General features: G+C 35.5%; 1 protein-coding gene across 2 annotated transcripts in view; it reads right to left on the bottom strand.

Moving 5' to 3' along the window:
- LOC110451815 (galanin receptor type 2-like) overlaps positions 1-19,236 on the bottom strand; it is a 154,598-nt gene extending 135,362 nt beyond the window's left edge. The window contains exon 1 of one of the 2 annotated variants that reach the window (XM_021500006.1): positions 18,352-19,236. The gene's annotated coding sequence lies outside the window, so the exon portion shown is untranslated. Of the gene's footprint in view, positions 1-5,284; positions 5,305-18,351 lie in introns of those variants that run through there. The other variant, XM_021500007.1, reaches the window with a different exon arrangement.
- Between the last annotated feature and the right edge of the window lie 987 nt (positions 19,237-20,223).

Raw genomic sequence — 20,223 nt, 5'->3', positions numbered from 1 at the left:
TGAAAGAAATAGAATCGATAATTGCAATATGAGAAATATCTGTTTAGTTCCCCCTTTAGCCATTTTGTTTTTATGATCAGTCTCATTTAACATGCACAACGAGGGATCAACCTACATATCAAAGTGGAGAAAGAGCCCAATAAGTAATTCCTTAGAAATAGTACAAACAAACCTTCAATGTCGAAAATCGAAGATGGCTGTCGGTAGGCCATTTTGTTTAACTGATCAGTTTCAAAAGTAAACATGAACAATAAAGGATAGTGGGGAACCCGCATTGGCTGGCTCAAATATTTTTTTGGGGCGAGTAAAAAATTTGAAGCGCTGGCCCAAATGACATATTGGTGGCCCAAATAATTTTGGGAAGAAATATTTCCACAGCATTTAACACGAGAAAGACTTTAATCGCCATTGACGAGCAGGAGACCGTCCATTTTAGGCACTGCTGCACAAAAAGGGAACAAGGGGAACCTACGTATAAAATTGAGAAAGAACCCTCTGGTACATCTTGAGGAATAGCGCAACAAACTTTCATTATCAAAATCCAAGACATGCCTGTCGGACATGTTGTTTATCCGATCAGTCTTAAAAGTTGCCCTGCACAGCTAAAGACCAAGGGGAACCTACATATAAAATTTGAGGACCATCCCTCGGGCACTTCATGAACAATACCGATAACAAGAACTGTTAAAGGACGGACGACGGACCACGGAAGCAGGGTGATTTAAATAGCCCACCATCAGATGATGGTGGGCTAAAAACAGTAAAATAATCACAGCTGATAACATCTAGGGTAGAAACAGTGAAGTTATCACTGCTGATCATATATACGGTACAAACAAGGAAGAAATCAAAGCTCATAACATCTACGGTACAAACAGTGAAATAATCCTAGCTGATAATATCTAGGGTACAAACAATGAAATAATCACAGCTGACCACACCTGCAGTCCAAACAGGGAAGTAATCACAGCTGATAACATTTACGGTACAAACAGGAAAATAATCAAAGCTGATAACATCTACCGGACAAACAGTGAAATAATCAAAGCTGATAACATCTACGGTACAAACAGTGAAATAATCCTAGCTGATAACATCTACGGTACAAACAGTAAAATAATCACAGCTGATCATATCTAGGGTACAAACAGTGAAGTAATAACAGCTGATAACATCTACAGTACAAACAGGGAAATAATCACAGCTGATAACATCTAAGGTACGAACAGTGAAATAATCACAGCTGATAACATCTACGGTACAAACAGGAAAACAATCACAGCTGATAATATCTAGGGTACAAACAGTGAAATAATCACAGCTGATAACACCTGCAGTACAAACAGGGAAGTAATCACAGCTGATAACATTTACGGTACAAACAGGAAAATAATCACAGCTGATAATATCTAGGGTACAAGCAGTGAAATAATCACAGCTGATCACACCTGCAGTACAAACAGGGAAGTAATCACAGCTGATAAAATCTACGGTACAAACATGGAAGTTATCACAACTGATTATATCTACGGTAACGAGAGATCCCAGAGGGATCTTGGCGCCCACCACTGTACCATCTTCATTAGTTCTTTGTCAGTTCGATCTTTTCTCTTCTTTCCTCTCATCTGTTTGATCGAGTCATGTGAACAGTAAATGCACCCTGAGGTAACTTTTAATCTAAACTTAATACTGATGTGTATGAAAGCCAGCCTTCAAAGTGAGTTTGTCATTTCACATATAAGTACAGTACTTAATGTAAAATAAATAGAATCGATAATTGCAATATGAGACATAACTGTTAAGTTTCTCCTTTAGCCATTTTGTTTTTATGATCAGTCTCATTTAACATGCACAACGAGGGATCAACCTACATATCAAAGTGGAGAAAGAGCCCAATAAGTAATTCCTTAGAAATAGTACAAACAAACCTTCAATGTGGAAAATCGAAGATGGGTGTCGGTAGGCCATTTTGTTTAACTGATCAGTTTCAAAAGTAAACATGAACAAAAAAGGATAGTGGGGAACCTAATTATATCTAATTATATCTAATTATCTAATTATATCCCTAGCTGATAACATCTAGGGTATAGACAGTGAAGTAATCAAAGCTTATCATATCTACAGTACAAAAAGGGAAGTAATCACAACTGATAACATCTACGGGACAAGCAGGAAAATAATCACAGATGCTAACATATACGCTACAAACAGGAAAATAATCATAGCTGATACCATCTAGGGTATAGACAGTGAAGTAATCAAAGCTTAGCACATCTACGGTACAAACAGTAAAGTAATCACAGATGATAACATATACGGTACAAACAGGGGAGTAATCACAACTGATCACAACCACAATACGGACAGGGAAGAGATAACGCAACTGATCACATTAACAGTAAAGAGAGTGAAGGGCACATGATAAATACACAGATGCACATTAACCGTCTCGAACGTAAAGAGTGTTGAAAAGGAGAAGACAAATCGAATATTCATGTAAAATGAGGACATGCACTTATTTAGTTTAATTTCTTTAAAAGCTTGACGGTGGCAACTGATTAATTGAAATGGAATAAATGTGGTGGTTATAAAAAACCATGGAGCAGGACTAAGAAATAAAACACTTTGTACGGTGCCGTTAGTCCTAGCTCAGATATCGTTATGCGTATAATTGATAATAAGCATGCGACAATTGCGTTACTGTTAGGCACAGGTTAGCACATATTCTAGGTAATTGGTCCTTGCAGATTTGTAATATAATATCGGAGCATTCATGAATAGCATGACAACATGCAGCTCAGGAATACAAACTACTACACTGGCAACGTGTCCCGTGCATAGCAACGTGTTAAAGTTTAATTTAAAAATGTGCGTTGCTCAGATCGATGTTATTCATACGTATTTAGATTCAAAGATTCACTCCACGAGCCTGTGATAAAATTAGAAGTTCCAGGACGTAATTCTAAGGACAATACAACAGGTTATCGTAAACCATTCCACATGCTAGTTTTTGTAATTGTCAAGTGATTGCGTATGTTTGGTTGATCGGGTTTTCAATCACATATTTTTTATTACTGAAATCATCAATTGTTAAAAATAATTGGCAATTTTGATGTAATCAAATTGTAAACACATTTTTTCTATTTATTTTTTTATTTCTAATTTAAAACTTATTAACTTCATCCACTTAGTTTTCTATATGCTTATAGAGTAGACTTTCCTGTTCTCGAGATTTAAAGAAGAAAACAAAAAAGAAAGTACTCCGAACCATTTCCGTTTCTTCTTGGATATTTTTTTTATATTTTGATTGACGTCATTTGTTTTCAATGTATTTTCATATATGTAAATATAACTCAGGCGGGACATACATGATCACTCTTGAACGATCAAATTTCCATTTTCATCTGATAATGGAAAAGCAAGTTAAATCAATTCGCATCTATTGATTGGACTTGCTATTCCAATTCTGTTTTTTAAATCAAATTTGCGTCAGATTCTGACTGCATCCTGCTCCCGTTTAAATACTCCGCATACATTTTTCTACCTTAGTTATCAAATCAATTTCATATTTTCTATAACTATGACATACGTATTTAATATCTGAATTATTAATACGCTATACACAGTCGAAAAGACAGACCCTAGTTATCTAACAGTATCGGCGTATCGTACATTACCATGGAAACATAAAAGCAAATACCATGAACATACATCCTTATTTGAATGCAAAAGTGTTATTCAAAACTCACCTGTAACTTGAAGAAGTAATACATTTATAAATAGACAAAGCTTCTCTATATCCATCGTCTGATTATGAATCGTCAGTGTCTTTTGTTTCTCTTTTAAGGCGCATCCACAATTTGAGTCCTTAATATTTGATTTTGGTTTAATTGAAGTTAGGGCCTTATTACCCTTCACATGTGTAGTGTATGCAGGTACTGAAAGTGGTACAGTTGTATATGTGTGTGAATTTGCCTCCTTATTATAACACAGAGCTGATGCCGACTTTAGAGTGCTAACACACAGAACAACTGCGAAGAAAGCCGCAGCACAGCCTTCTATCCGGTCACATTATATTAACAACGGGTAAAACAACTGTTGCTATTACACGGTATGCTGAACGAATTGAATAGGAATATGCGCATGTCCCGGCTAAAGACAAAATCAGTTGGTTTCTCCACCTGTGCGAATGTTCGACAGTTTGGTCAGAAATGAGGTATCGTCAATCAAGTGCTAGGAAATAGGTTGTTAAGGTTCAATGTATGCATCCTCTATATTCAATTTACTTTTGCTTGATATGTCTCTAGATATTTTGATTAATTATGAATGATATCTCGGTCTCAAAAACTATTTTAGCAGCAGAACATTAACGATTTACATAATGTAACCATTCTTTTTTTATGTCTTACAATCTTGTCATACAAAGTACATGTACTGTAGGCACAATGTACCGAGTCAAAGCTATCCAAACAAACGTTTATTCATTCCTTCAATGGCGACGGATCTGTTGACCACAGAGTTTAAGATATAGGTCAGGAACAAGGAGGTATTCATCGGGGTGTTTTGATTAAAAAGTAACTTACCGAAAGAAGGATATAGTATTTCAGGGATCTAAACCAGACTTTAAAAAACAAGCGATGAATACAGCTAGTTGCGAGTGATCACAGTATACACAGTGAGGTTTTGTCGTTATAAACCATATCAGACGTAATATGAAACTATAAGTTCACTTTAAAAACGTACACTGTGGATTGAATCCAACATACAGGCAGTATTATTACATGTTTCAACCACACCCACAGTCGACAGCTATGTTCATTCTGCGGATGAAACTTATAATACATGTATATACAATACATGTTTTGTTCAATCAAAATTTATCCATCTGTTAAAAATCACATTCGGCATGACTTTTACTTGCCATGGATGACACATCATAATGTATTTAGGCATTCGTGATTTATATTATCACCGAATCACGTACGCTTTCATCGCTTGTTTGCATTGATATCAATACAAAGCCGCCCATTGCTAAGCATACACGATGGACATCTACAATATACACGTGCTTCCACTTAAAGAAATGATATTTATATATACTTGTATATGAATACATGCAGTGTCCACACACGTTCAGCATATGATGCTATTGAAAAACAGTCAGCTATGCGATAAAAAATTACTGTATGTTTTGCTTCTGAAATTTAATTTCCTTTGTATTGATGGGAAAGCCATCTTACGATAGAATGGAGTTTCCTGTATGCAGAACACTGATGATACCTACTACCTGTAACTCCCATCAGGGCCTGCGCGTGTCAACACGGGAACAGAGGAAATGTTTCCTGTGCTCGTCTCAACTTCAATTCCATCTTATACACTTTGTCTGCCTTAATTTGTCTGCTATCGCTCCCTGACCAGAACGAGACCCATGTGTATTAGAAACAACTTCTTTCCATGTGGTAGGTGGGAATACATACCTTGCACGCAACACTGTTTTTGTCCTCACATATTTGTTGTCCTGGTTCAGACCGAAGCTATATAAACAACTCGTTAGACTTAAGCAGTTCCATCTCCGTAGTACAAACTAGCAGACAAGCGTAATCGCAAGTTCTTCATACATGAATATTAACGTCAGACAATATAATTCGTCAGATAGGTTAATGTTCATATCAAATATCCTATAATGAGGTTTTGTTTTTCGCTTTACTACTTCAATAACGTACATCATGTATTCAAACGAATACAGTATTTATAGATTAATACTAGTTTGCAAACAATATTATATATTTGTTAATACATATGTACTAGCATATTGGTCATCCGCATGTTGATTCTATCTCTTAATTGTTTGCATTATTTTTTGCAATCAAATTTCATTTTCATTTATTTTGTTTATTCTGTACATTTTCTGTGATTCAAGTATGTTTGTTAAGGACGTTTCAATGGTGAAATAATAATGCATAAGCTCGCATGTTGTATAGCCCTAAATGACACACATTGCCAATGGACCGTATAACAAGTATGACAACAAGGGAATATATCTAAATACATGTAATATAAGTATTTATTTACGGAAGCAAGGCGGATAAAAGGTGAAGATCGCAATCAGTTACATGTGACTTAATCGTCCCTGCAGGTAGGGCGTAAGAATTGTACTTGCTGCTTCCATTGCATGATCGAAAGAGGCGACTAAATTTGGGAATTTATCTTTTCTCTTCTTTCTAAACAACTTTCTTTCTTCTAATGTCTCCCTTGACACTGCCTCACTTTGGGCCTTTAGTTGAGCGTTCGCACCTGTGATGAAGGCTTTGGGTTCTGTCCCGTGCCCGAGACATACCAGAGTCTGTAAAAATGGTAGTTTCTATTCCTGCTTAACGCTCAGCAATTTAAGAGTGGGGCAACTTATTCGCCCGTTGTCAGTATAATGTCACCGGGTTTGTCGTCCTGCTGGTTGTCTTCGGCAATATGTTTAAGCGAGGTAGCACTATAAAGTCGGCATCAGCTCCGCGCTATCACAAAAAGACAAACACGAACCTATCGCAGCCTCCCAAAACACCCACGCATACACTACACGCATGCATCTTTCACACTGGGGAGGCCGTCCTTAAATGGCCATAGCTGTTGATAGGACGATAAACAATACTAAAATAAACTAAACCAAACCAATTGCGGGTAATCTATAACCTGCTGAAGATTTTTCAAATGCTATCATATAGTTGGTAATTAACGTTTCTTTCAATATTCCCATTTAATGTATCTAGTTTTCACTCTTACAAAGACATAATTAATTTCGAAGTTGTAATTATAAGGTAAGGCATGATACACTAAAATAAACTAAAACTTATGAACGTAACATCTCGCATAGCATATGCTATTTAACAACTTGTTATACTTCAGATGTAAGCTTACCATATACAATATGAAGCACAGATACGGAATAGAACTATATGTCATTATGTAATAAGAACTTAGCGCGACTACATTTGTGTGACAAAACTATGCTTTATTGAATATATTTGTTGTGTGATTCATGACCAGGAAGGACAGACGCATTTACTATAAAGAGATCTAAAGAGCAAAGCAAATTGGACAAATGGATCACCTGATCCCTCCAATAGACCCTAGTGAGGTGGTGACCACTCCAGACGCATTCCCGCTTCCAATTACAGCAGCCATTTATTTTCCACTTCACTTGGCGAACAGATAGTGATTCAATGTCACTTGCAAACTAGTTATATTGAGGATAAAAATTGTGTTAGGACAGTGTCGTGTTCAAAATATTAATAAAACAGATTAATTTCGATGAAAAAGATGGAAATGTTTGTTGTAACAAGATGACCGTGGAATAATATTAAACGAACAGGCAGAAGAACGCCAAAACTTTATAAAGACGGACGGTGATTGAATGTTTGACGTTATCGGCGAGGAAATATTAGTCTCGTAACAATAAAGCTGATTAATAACATTTAACCAAATACAAAATTATCAACACTGCTAAGTTCCTTTGGTATTAGGCTTGACCATCGGTACAGTGAACGTGGGCAGAGAAATAAAAACGAAATCTAATCACACCGTCGGTGTATTACCATTTAATTTGTTTGGGTGTAATGTTGTCTGCGTCAATCACGGTAAATCGAGCCTTCACTATATATACAACAATAGCACATGTTTACTGCATCTTTCTAGGGATATATAGAGAACCAGGTATTTTTTTTTTATTCTAATCACGAAAAGTAACGTTTTCACGAGGGAAAATATCTGGTAATACTTTTTACAGTTTAAAGTGCGCGTCGTTTTATTTACGTATTCTTAGTCAAATTAACTTGTTAATGACAAAATGTATCCTTAAAAATGAAAGGAATATATAGTAAATATGAAATACCGTTAACGTACACTTAATCACTTAATATATTTTCCAGTGTATTTGCACATGCTAAATGCATTACAAGCAGTCTCAAACATAAACAATCTTTACATTGACCGTTTCGGTAATTAAAATAGCTTGAGATGATTTACTGATATTTTCAGGCGTGCTTCTGACTATATGATATGATCAATAGTATCTCCTGAAATATGTTTAGTATTCGAGAAAAAACAAAATATCCGGTTTTAACAAATATGGATGTCTTCCTACCAACAGCGCTTGACAAAAAAGGTCGACACTTATTGGTCACGTCATTTCACTTTAACCTAATATAACCAGTTGTGGATATGATGTCATGTAAAAATTACAAAGTGTCACAAATTATCTGTGCTAATATTGACAGCTATCAATTTTTTTTTACCATTTTGCTATACATTGAAGCTATTATTACTCTCTAATTGAATATGTTTTGCTTATCTGTATCTCGTCTCAGCGCTATGTTTTGTGATTCCAACACTAGCTGTTTCATCAGTACAAACCTCAAACCACATCTTTTAAATTAAGATGAAACTTAAAAACGTTTACTGTGACACATTTAAACAACAGAAACCTTCATATACTGTGAGGCAATTATGTCATGATCTGTCGAACGTTTTTACAGCTGATCAGTACGGAACAACATAATCAAGAGCCTTTGATATTTGGAAAAAAAACTACCGTAAGATTTGTGAAGTAAAAACCATGAATTGTTCTTAAAACACTCTTAGAGAGTGAAAAACAATAAAGGTAAGGCAATAGTTCACTATTAAAAAGGTAATTACCAAAATTGGTTGGAAGATCGGCCAACAAGATTGACTTATATCAAATGAAAATACTTTTTCAGAAATTGTTGTAAATAAATAAAATTTATATTAACTACCATATAGGAGAATATTCCGCGGATCTATAATGTGGTAGCGAAAATATGATCTTCAGAAAATACGTTGCAAGCGTAAAAATGAGCAACAGTTATAAATTTCAAAACCCTAATGTCGTAAAGAAATTGTACACGTGTGGTTTTGACTAATATTCATAAGGAGTAATAATGCTTCAACACAGATTAAATCGAATAGTTTTGTTGCTGATTTGTGTAACAAAATATATTTACTTGGTGTTGCTAATTATCCTGTCATAAAACCTATTCATTTGAATCTTGAACAACGCGAAACTTAAAATTTTAATCCATGTAGATTTACTTTTCGGTCGAAATCGCAAAAAAAAATCCGGTTAAAAATAGCCCGTTATACGGTATATGATCGACGATTTAACACGTTGACATCTGAGTTTTATAATATCTTCAACAGTTTCCATGATTTTATGTCTTTGCAACAGAGAAAATTATATATAAAAATGGTGCCCAAGGATTACAGGTCACAGAAGGGCCAGTCACGAATGTTTGTAAAAGGGATATCCTCTCAAAATGTTTTATTATCAAATTGCAATATAAATATGTATATTCATAGGTTGTTTACCTCTGGTGTCGTTTTAAAAGTTTTTTGTCCTCACAATTTTTTTACCAACTAATGTCATTTGTTAATCCAAGTTCGTGATCGCTTTTTCAAAACGAAATAGTGAAACCGATGCCTTGATTGCAATTTTGTAGAATAATATTACAATTTAATTTAGCGTTTGTCAAAAAGTAGGCAAGGTTACATATCCTACGTATGACTTGTTGCGCCGTGTAGAAGATTGCAAGCACAGTCAGATTGAAATGATGTATCATGCCAGCATCACATTATTAGTGCAAGGTCGAAGTGAGTTACAATGTGGTGTAGAAGTTTTGCCTCTGCCTAATTGTAACCATGACCGTGGTCGTCACACCAAATCGCTTCATCATAATTACCTATAGTGATGTCCTATCAAAACTGATTAAATTAATAAACCATAAGACAAACTTGGTATAGAATCACAATTAAGCAAAACCAATAACAAGTTATATTGACCTTATTAGTGGCCTTTTTCTTGGAAATAGGTCACAAAATGTTGCTTCCCGCAAATTGCCTCTCCTACCATAGACTTTCTGGCGTCATTAACTGTGGATTGATTGGGTGATTTCCGTTATAAATGCCATTACTAACTGCCGTAAATATGACCGATCGTAAGGGCCTTACACAATCATCAAAAATCCGAATTTAAAAAGATGATGTCAAAGTAATTGTGAAAGTCAGCAATAAACGAGAAGATACTAGGTCACAAATTAATTGCAATCAAACGCTGATAGTTAACAAAAATTGGTTACAAAAAGATACTCTCTGAAACATTTTAGCCCTAACATAACACTTCAATAAACAACCTTCTTAAATATTATGCCTGAAATTAAGTAATATTTGCTAAATATTCATCCAGGAGTATCATTAAACAAATTATATGCTAAAACAAATAGTGCATCACGCTTTTCTGTCGTTTGGATTTACCAGTGAAATACTGTGAAAAGGTACAGTCGCAACACACTGGTCGAGGAAATGGAGAAATGTGCTGAAAGGCTTCTACTTGGCACTTTGGTGAGGTAGCACTCTTAGTTCGGAATTAGATCAGCGATATGACAGGGAGGAACTGTACGAAAATGGACCTTAAATGATCTTCGCCATAAACAGGACGTTTGGTATAGCTATATTGACATACGCACACAGGTAATCCCTGTTTCTTTCATTCTGTTTCGTCTTGTTCCTAGGTCTTGAAATCTGGTCATTTAACGTTACGATGTATTGTGTCGCGCTGCAGAATTCTAACAGCATATGGAAGAAGCAATTTAGTTATTGTTAAATCATTATTGTACACTTTATAAGATTATTGCCAAAAACTCTCTATTTATATGTACTTGAATGATCTCAGCTTTAGGATATTTAACTCAATAATAACCAAACTAAACTATCAACCTGTTACATGTACGTCATAGAAATAGTTCGTCATAGAAATGACTATGACACAATTACTGTATATTGATATGATGGTCTTTGTTGTTGTCTGCTTTCATAAGTGGTGTTTACTTTGCAATCAAGCATGTACACAACAGCTGATGGTAAACGTTGATATTACATGAAATAATAATAATATACATAATACAACATTTGAAATAGCGCTCTATCTAGCTAACATAAGCCACTCTAAGATATCTGTACAATTAGCCTATACATTATTCAATACAGTTTTGAGAAATTCGTAATAGCTACCGTATCAGGCGCTAATAACTAGTCATATGCCACCTGGCTAATATCTCCCTATATGTGTATGCCTGCGTGTGTGCTGGATATGTAATGTGTTCTGTTTGTAGTGGGACCGTGCTACCAAAGGCATCATTTATAGTGCCACCTCACTTGAATGCTACAGCACAGATACCGCAATATCTAGCCAATACCAATTTATACTCCACCTGGGTAGTTGGATTGGTGTTTCCAGGAAAAAACACTTTCTCTGAAAATCCATGCGTACGACGACTTCGGAATCGAACCCCGGTCGCCTGCGTGGAAGGGCGGATTGTTAAGCACAATTCGCATATAAAACGGTCAACTGCTACACTATATTCTGTGCAATGCTACTTATGTAAACCTGTTATGGTCAGTTGGCATTCAAACAAATGTGTTGCTATGGCCAACATGTTGACGAATCATCGTAATGACTTCATAATTGTAACATTATATATCCTCAATGGAAGCGAAACATATACTTACACATATTTTAACTTTATGTTGGACTGGTTTGCCCGTTGTTAGTATAATGTGACCGGGTGGGGCGTCCTGCTGGGTGTCTTCGGCAGTATGTTTCAGTGAGGTAGCACTATAAAGACGGCATCAGTTTCGCGCTATCACAAGGAGACAAACACGCACATATCGCAGCCTCCCAAAATACACACACATACACTACACGCACGCATCTTGCACACAGGGGAGGCCGTCCTTAAATGACCTTAGCTGTTAATAGGACGTTAAACAAAATCAAACAAACATAAGGCGGAATTTAATTTCAAGTATTTCAGTTTTCTCTTAAAATGATGGATATACGTACTACAATTTGTTTGATAGGGTATTCACAGTCTATATGATTAACACATCTTACAAAGATGTGTCATTCATATAAACTGTAAATGCCATATTGAAAATTTGATCAAACTATGAAAGTCATTTTACGTTGACCAATTAGAACGCATATGGCGGCGCTTAAGATGTGCTGGTAGTCAACTTGCGTTTTGATGCAGTAATCTTTTTTTGTCGTTTTAAGTGTACCTCTTAACATGTTAAATGTAAAAAAATGGTAGTCAACACGCGTTTTGATGCAGTACAATTTTTCTCGTTTGCTGATACGCTGATATATCGACATTTTCGTTCTAGTTTCTTTTCGTTAGAGAAGCAGCTATCACCACTCTGTCGGGTGATAACGTAAAAAGAATAAAATAAGTTTCAACAGTATGTCGTGTTTCGTCACTTTGAGGGGGTTACTGATATAAGCAGGCCATCGTCTAGACCAAATATCTCATTCACTCAATGCATCGTTTCTAGCTGGTTGTCATATATCGAGAGTTAGGAGAGCACTGGGAAACAGAACGCACGTGCTGCTTCCACAAGGTGGAAATGACGTCGGCAGATAAACGAAAACGTACTGAAAGATATTGTTTTTACTGTTGTACAGCGAATTTAAGTCATGCATATGATATTTATCTAGACTTTAGTTTTGATTTGTCCAAACAAAGTCATAAAAAGGACGGTGCCTACGACAGTAAAGCTACCAGGATCTACTTTAATGTGCACAATGGGACATTTGCATTACCCCTTTGAGCCAATACGAAGCAGAATTTCAAGGAATTTCTTTTTCGCGGTCGGATTCCAGTAACAGGACCAGTAATCTTCTTCGCTTGGATAGATGCTAAAGGCAAAAGCAGGTGTCACCATGTCAAGTTACAAAATACAAAATAAAAATCAAAACAGCAAAAAGGGAGCTGTGCTTACAAGTTTCTGGAGCAAAAATTAAGTTTCAATGTTCATAACTCCAGGAAATACAGTCGATTCGTAAATTCTTTCTCCATGCATATCTACAGTAAATATGATGTACTTTCACTGAGCCAAACAATAAAAACCAACAATTTGTAAACAATGAATACCTTTTAAAAGGTTTCTGGAGCAGAAAGTATCAAAGAGTTCAAGCACATGAACATGTGATGTTTTTTCACTGTAAAAAGTTATAAAAAATCCCACAAACGGTTAAAGAGGAGATGTGCTTACGAAGTTCCTGGACAGACGGACGGAAATGTGAATTTGCGAGGAGTATAACAAATAAGTGTGATGTATATCGCAAGACCAAGTTCTTCTGTATTCATTTTTACGTTCAGTCAGCTAGCACTCATATGATTGAGTGTAACCCCTTTTCAGTGTTTCAAGTGAGATGTTACGAGATTTTGTTACTGATCTATAATAATTACAATTTTGCGATATTTGACACCCTTGACATGAAATGAATCATTTTTGCGAAGTGAGATTTAAACAATTTTAATATTCACCACGCTATCTATAAGAGAACTTATAATTTGCAATTTAATATACATTGATATCTTCCGTTGCCTCATGCTCCTAGGCCAATTTCGTATAATGTTTCATGGCTCGGTACTTTATCTTTCCCAAGCATGTTGATGTATGAATATACATGTACATTGTATATATTTTTCACGGAAGCATTTGTAAAAAGTATTATTGATTGAGAACTACCAAGTTTGATGGCCACTGGATCAAATGTCCGAGTAACAGTACCAGTAAAACATGATATCCTAGATGTAGAAAACTTTTACATTATTTCACAATAAATATAATATAAAATACATTGTTCATGCCATAGGAGAGGGCTTGTATAGGCATTACGCCTATTGCCCAATTCCTTTTGAATTTTTATAAGATGCAATGTTCAATAATTGTTTTGTGAAATGAAAACATCAATACTGTAACACACATGTGTGTCGGTAACAGTTTTAATGTTACACCACACACTTCATTGATATTTACGATTTTTCAGTATCACAACATTCAACACCCCTTTTCTCAAATTACAAGTAACCATGAATACGACAATTTAAACAATACGGGAAATTGTATTTCTTTAACACACAGTTTGTACAAGTACAAACTGCTCATTAATTTACAATAATGCAGCTCTTAAACATAGAACGATATACTCTTAACCGAACTACACCGCAATAACCATTACAAGATGCAATATATGTGTGATACAGGAAAGATCAAAATGTCGTTTGAATCGCTCCGAGGGGAGCATTGCAGGTAATATAATTATTCCGTTTTGAACTTTGGGATGAATGCTAGTTAAATTCATCGTATTGAAAGTTAAGACTGGGCGTATATGAATAGTTGGTATGACTTAGAGAGTCCAATGGTATTTAAGGCCACCGATAGGCTTAGCAAAGACATAAATCAAACCACCTACTTCTCTATATGCTTCATCGAAATTTGAGTGTAATGTTTATTAATAATTTGAATATAATGGAATTTAAGAAACGCTAACGAAAGATTCTTTATCTGTGATTTTGTTTGATTTTTGCATAGAAAATAATTGTGCATTATAATTGTCCAAATTATAAAAAAAAGTTTAATTAAGTTCTCCAGAAGAAAAATTGTATGAACTCGTAAAATGTCAATAAAAGCTTATTATGTTTTCCTTTCTATATTGTGGTATAGAAATATGCAGCCTACATGTAACCTGAAGCATATTATTGTATATAAAACAGTAACAATAGTCCATGTCAAATCACAAATGCATCAGTGCATACTTGTATTCGTGATGAATCGGAAGCCAGGTCAGGTCTTGTTCTCATGTAAACCTGCTAAGTTGGTCACCATGTGTGAACTGTTCTGGTAAATACAAATGTAGTTCTTTTGAATATACAGCGATGCATTTATAAAATATCTCTGGCACACAAAAAGTGTTGCATTATATTTATTCTAAAGAGTTAATTGATGAAATCCATACATGACAGTTCAAAACCATCCATGGTTACAAAATATTTAACTCATCTACTTTCCGGGAATGACGCTGTATGTTTTTAGTAGCTTTTGATATATATTTGTTTGCTTTTGCAAGCATGATTAAAATATGATTTATCTGTTGTACAAGGTAATCTATTTTCCATTTTGTGATTTCTATCTACGGTTTACAACTGCATACACGTATCAGAAAATACCGCATACAAAACAGCTAGGATAAACGACAACGGGGACGAGATTGAACAAGGCATTGACTTTTTCACCACTGATAGCGCATGAATTAAAGCTCGGCGATTGCCCACGAGTGCATGCTTCCACCGAGTAAAAGCCCTAGGGAAGAGGATGTAGATGTACGCTGGGCTGGGTCATCATCCCCGGTTATTAGAGCCCTGTTCCTTAAGTGTTGCATGGCAAACTACCGTGTGTGGATATAAATTGGCATCTCCCGAACGAATCGTGTTACCGCGGACAGCGTTTACCTACACAATAATTGAGGCTAACGGTATTAAAGGATGGGAAATAGTAAACACGACATACTAACAGAAACGCACTTTTTACACTTAATTACAAAAGTATAGTTGTCGCGCATAGAAGGTAATACTACCTTTATATCAGGAGTCCAGATCAGCAATACATGAAGAATCTTACATAAATATAGAAATAGCACACATGCGATGAATCAAATTACTTCGTACGGATTGGAATAGCCACCCTTGAAAATAGTCCAAAAGACATACAGCTGTGATTTTTTAAAATATTGCTCGCGGAAAGTGTAAGGTTCACATCCAAGATACCAATATTACAATTCAACATTTACTGTTATAGTTTCCTGTTAAGCGCACGACTGACACTTTAGTTCGGTTGTTCTTTAATATAGTATATATTTATAAGACTTCAATAAAGCTAGACAAACAAAATTATTTTCTAGTCTGAAAGTACAATAATGATTGAATTTATTCATTTCTTGCGTGGGATTGATATATTTTTAAACGCCGAAAATTAAGTATGCTGAACGCCAAGCAGCTGAATAACACTTCATTTTACCAGGTTGTACTGCTGTTGTCTCGTACTAGTATTGTTTATGTAATGAGACAGAGTATGGTAATAGTCTCAATAAATACTCACAGACGTTTTGTTTTATTTGGTATGACATTTGCTAAACTTACAGTTGGATTACTTCAAATAACCATCATGTCTAGGAAGCTAAAATCGAACTCCTTATCTTTCATTTAAATATGTCCTTATACTGTACTTGGCAACGTTCATGCTTGTGCAGTTCAACGATTATATATATAGGTATCCTTTATACACGCTCAGAACATTTAAAACCTTTTCTCACACTGGTCGTAAGGCGATTCATTAATACCATGTACATAGACTGGAAGAGAGGTGGGATATGCTAACCATGTGTGCTATTTTCTTGTTTAAACACTGGAAATATTGGGCGATCAGAGGAGAGACATGACGCTGTTCTTGTCAACTGTGTGTGTGTGTGTTACGTTCAACGCTCAAGATACAGGAGGTGGAATCTGCTGGTGAATTTGTTAGTTCCTGAGGTTGGACGATGCCTTCATGGCTACAGTTATCTCTTTTGAGTAGGGACATGGTTCATTATATACACACTATACTATTTATATAATTTGAAATTAACCAGTACATCTCTAAATTCTGAAATATATAAATAAAGGGGTTTTACACATCTCCCCATCTGATTCAAGAATACTTAAGACCAATTTGAATTTCCAACTTTGTGGCCCTAGCAATACTCATAGAAGGACGAAACAGCTGAATGATGTAGGGTAATGTATATTTGGCATGCTCTATCTATTACTAAATTCTAATAGGCACATGTGTGTGTTACGTTCATCTTTGAAATAGTATATTGTTTAATGTTTGTTAATATATTACCAATATGTCACGTTAGAATGATCAAAAAAATTTAACGCGTAAGAGCTATGTCGTTTTAGGATTCACCTCTATTTGTTCAATATATAAATCAGCAGGATATATTAGTGTATTTCCCTTTCTACAATAACACGAATCTGATAGCGACTTTTGAGTGCTACCTCACTTTTCTACCTTGCCAAAAGGACCTTGCACTGTAGTCCATCCGGTCACGTTATACTGACAACAAGTAATACTATTTTTTGAGGATTCAGATACGTCCCGACCTTGGGACATAGCCTATTCCCTTCATATTGCTATAAATTATGTTATTAAGCTAAAAGTGGATAAGAAAGCGTTAAAATAAAATTAATACAAGTAAAGGTAGGATATGAACACATATAATTCCAACTGTCGCATGTGTACAGTACGAGTTTAACACATTTATATCACCAAAGTGCCATTATTAATAATCACTTGTCATGTGCAGCATATCATGCATTGTCACATTAAAACAATCCCTGGTCTAAAGTAATGGATGAAACATTAAATTTTCTTATTTCTCGACCTTGACCAATCTAGTTTCGTTGTTCTCAATTATCAAAGCTGTCGCATGCCCCCTCCCTCCGACTACATACAAGTAAAATAAAATAAAACATTTCGCCTAAGAGTGGTGAAATAGCGAAAGGCGTTGTAATAGGCCATGTGAATTTAATTATCTTTATAAATATATTTCGCTATTCATTCCTCGTTCGAAAGACCGTTGTCAGACACAGGCGTATGACTGACAGCGGACATTAACACGTTTAAAAGCGTACCAGGTTCCGGTCTTTCTGCTCAACGATACACATTAACAGATCAATGTGTTTACCAATACCAGTTGTATAGTTTACCTCTACGTAGAAGATCAGTGGACGTATTTATTTTTAGCTGATTAAACACGTAAGCAACGTACCTGTGCGTAAGTCATTAACTGATGAGTATGGTGTTGACCATGAATAACACGGGGACATTACGTTAATTGTTCATACTGCTACAGCCTCTTTCTCCTATCGCTAGTCACTTCTGGTTGATAATCGACCCCAGTAACCAGGTAAATTTGAAGTGTTATGAACATATTGTGGCAGTATAATAGAAACATTAACTACACCCTCTACGGCAGGAAGTTCCACTTTCAAAAGTTGTCACAATACATGTGTATCATATAGAGCATACATTCATGAGTTTCCTGCCTTTTGTTCTTTATCAGACTGAATTGTTTACGTAGTAGTCTATTCCTGCAGCGTTGGAGATATGCGACGATAAAAATCCTGATCAAAAGATTACTGTTGTTGTTTTTATTCAAGTCCATAGCGGCGTTTTCATTTCTATGTGAACGGATTAACTCGTGTTATGGTATACATTTTGTATTAGTTTGCCATAGTAGCATATTATTTCAAATATAGCATATTTTTTGTTTATGTTCGCTCTAATTATTCTAATAGTTGGGCAATTCAAACAACTGTGTATTGCCTGCAAAATGTATATTATGAAATTAAGTTCGGAAAAATACAAGAAAAGAAAGTCAGATGAACAGAATATACATACCTGGTAAGGTCAAGTGTGGTTTGAAGAGAATTCGTCGGTTAATAACCGGTTTTATAGTTGAACAATGTCAAGGAACAGCGTTGCGACATATCTTACTCACATGGGTTCAAAGTCAAGAACAATTTCCCAGTTTGTTGTATTGTCATCAAATAGGATTTTACACATGTTCGATTCAACGGTAAATGATAACGCAGTTCCTTGCTATGTTTTAACGTGATTTGAATATGTTCTCTTTCGGGACGATGTAACACAATATTGCATTTGCAAAAACAATGTTTACGTAATATTACGAAAAACTCGTCAACAAAAAAGACAATCATACAAAGCCAGTTTAACACTCATAAATGACTATGTTATTCTCATGATCTGTTATATTATAAGGTTACGAGATTTGGAAAAAAGACTACTAACAATACAGCTTCTATTGGTTGAATCCTGTTTTGTGTGAACTATAAAATCACATTGTCAATGCACACATAGAAGTATTTGACATCCGTAAGGAAAATATGACACTGTTCTCTTAAGATATGCGTCTCAGGACATGGAAATGAAAATAACGGCATATGTTCTGTTATCCGTAGTAAGTGTCTCCTTGCACAAATACATCATAAAAGCGTGTGTAGGAAATAGGTAATTTATAGCCAAACAACACGACCGTTCATAACATGAAAGATCAAACGACTTGTGTAATATAATATTACAATGTAAGTAACAGGTAAATCAATCCAATGATTCAATCCACAACACTCAATCAATCGATCTAATTTGTTTCTTCATCCAAAAGTATGGCCGTTGAGTTCAGTTACCTATTACTTTAAAGATACATTAGCAAATATTTCAGATTAATGCTTCATTTTCTTTAAAGATCTCCAACCTTCCCCTTTCGCTGGCCTACACTAAACTCAGACTATGTTGCTACTGGCAGTGGTTATATATCTAAGGTTGGACGGCGCTGCTCTCTGCGAGTAGACATTTCAGCAGCTATCGGGTGACGGTGTGATGGTAGGCCTGCTACTGCATCTGCTGTAGCGATAACGCTTGTCCGTCTCATCGGTGACCGCGTGCTTGCTGACTAGCCACTAAGGAAGCACAGAAATACTTAGGTCTTTCTTGTGCTATTTGTAACTCTGCCCTGTGCTATGTGTAACTCAGAGTAATTTAAGGTCCGATCATATCGGATCAGTGATGTGTGTGGTGTATAGTTTTGAAGAAGTATAATTTCTGTCGTTCACTAATAAAAGTCTAACTTTCTTCAAATTAACAAACTGATATGGGCGGATAATAATGTTCGAGTAACCTTTTTATATTAACAAAATGTTAGCTTGTAGGTTGTCAAAAGTGTAAAACATGTACATTAAGATTCATAAATCATGGAATATTCTGTCTTCAGAAAAAGGTAGTATTTTATAAGCTTATCAAGTAATGTAATAGCTGGACAGGTTTTAATCCATCGGCAGTTTTTATATATGAAGATATATATGTATTTTGCTTTTATTTGATTCAATGTATACCAAGCTTTAAAGAGATCCGTTGAAAAATGTAGGAGGAGATTGCCGGACAAAAATAAAATACTGAAATAAACAAAGGGTAATTACTTTTGCAATAATTGTTGAATCAAAATTCTTTTCAGGTAAACACAACAACATTTCATGATTATAATGTATACCAAGTTTCAAAGAGATCGGTCGAAAAATGTAGGAGAAGATTGCCGGACGAACAAAAGTTTACGCCGGCCGGCCGCCGGACGACCTCATACCATAATACTTCCGTCAAATTTGACGGGCGTATAAAAGTGTATTTAAGTTTGTGTACAAATCAGATCCTGTTGACACTTTGATATCTTGCTGTTTACTTGAGATACCCATGAATTGA

The sequence above is a fragment of the Mizuhopecten yessoensis genome, unplaced genomic scaffold, assembly GCF_002113885.1.
Source record: "Mizuhopecten yessoensis strain PY_sf001 unplaced genomic scaffold, ASM211388v2 scaffold6211, whole genome shotgun sequence".
Taxonomy (NCBI): Eukaryota; Metazoa; Mollusca; class Bivalvia; order Pectinida; family Pectinidae; genus Mizuhopecten; species Mizuhopecten yessoensis.
This window is presented reverse-complemented; position numbering and strand designations above follow the sequence as displayed.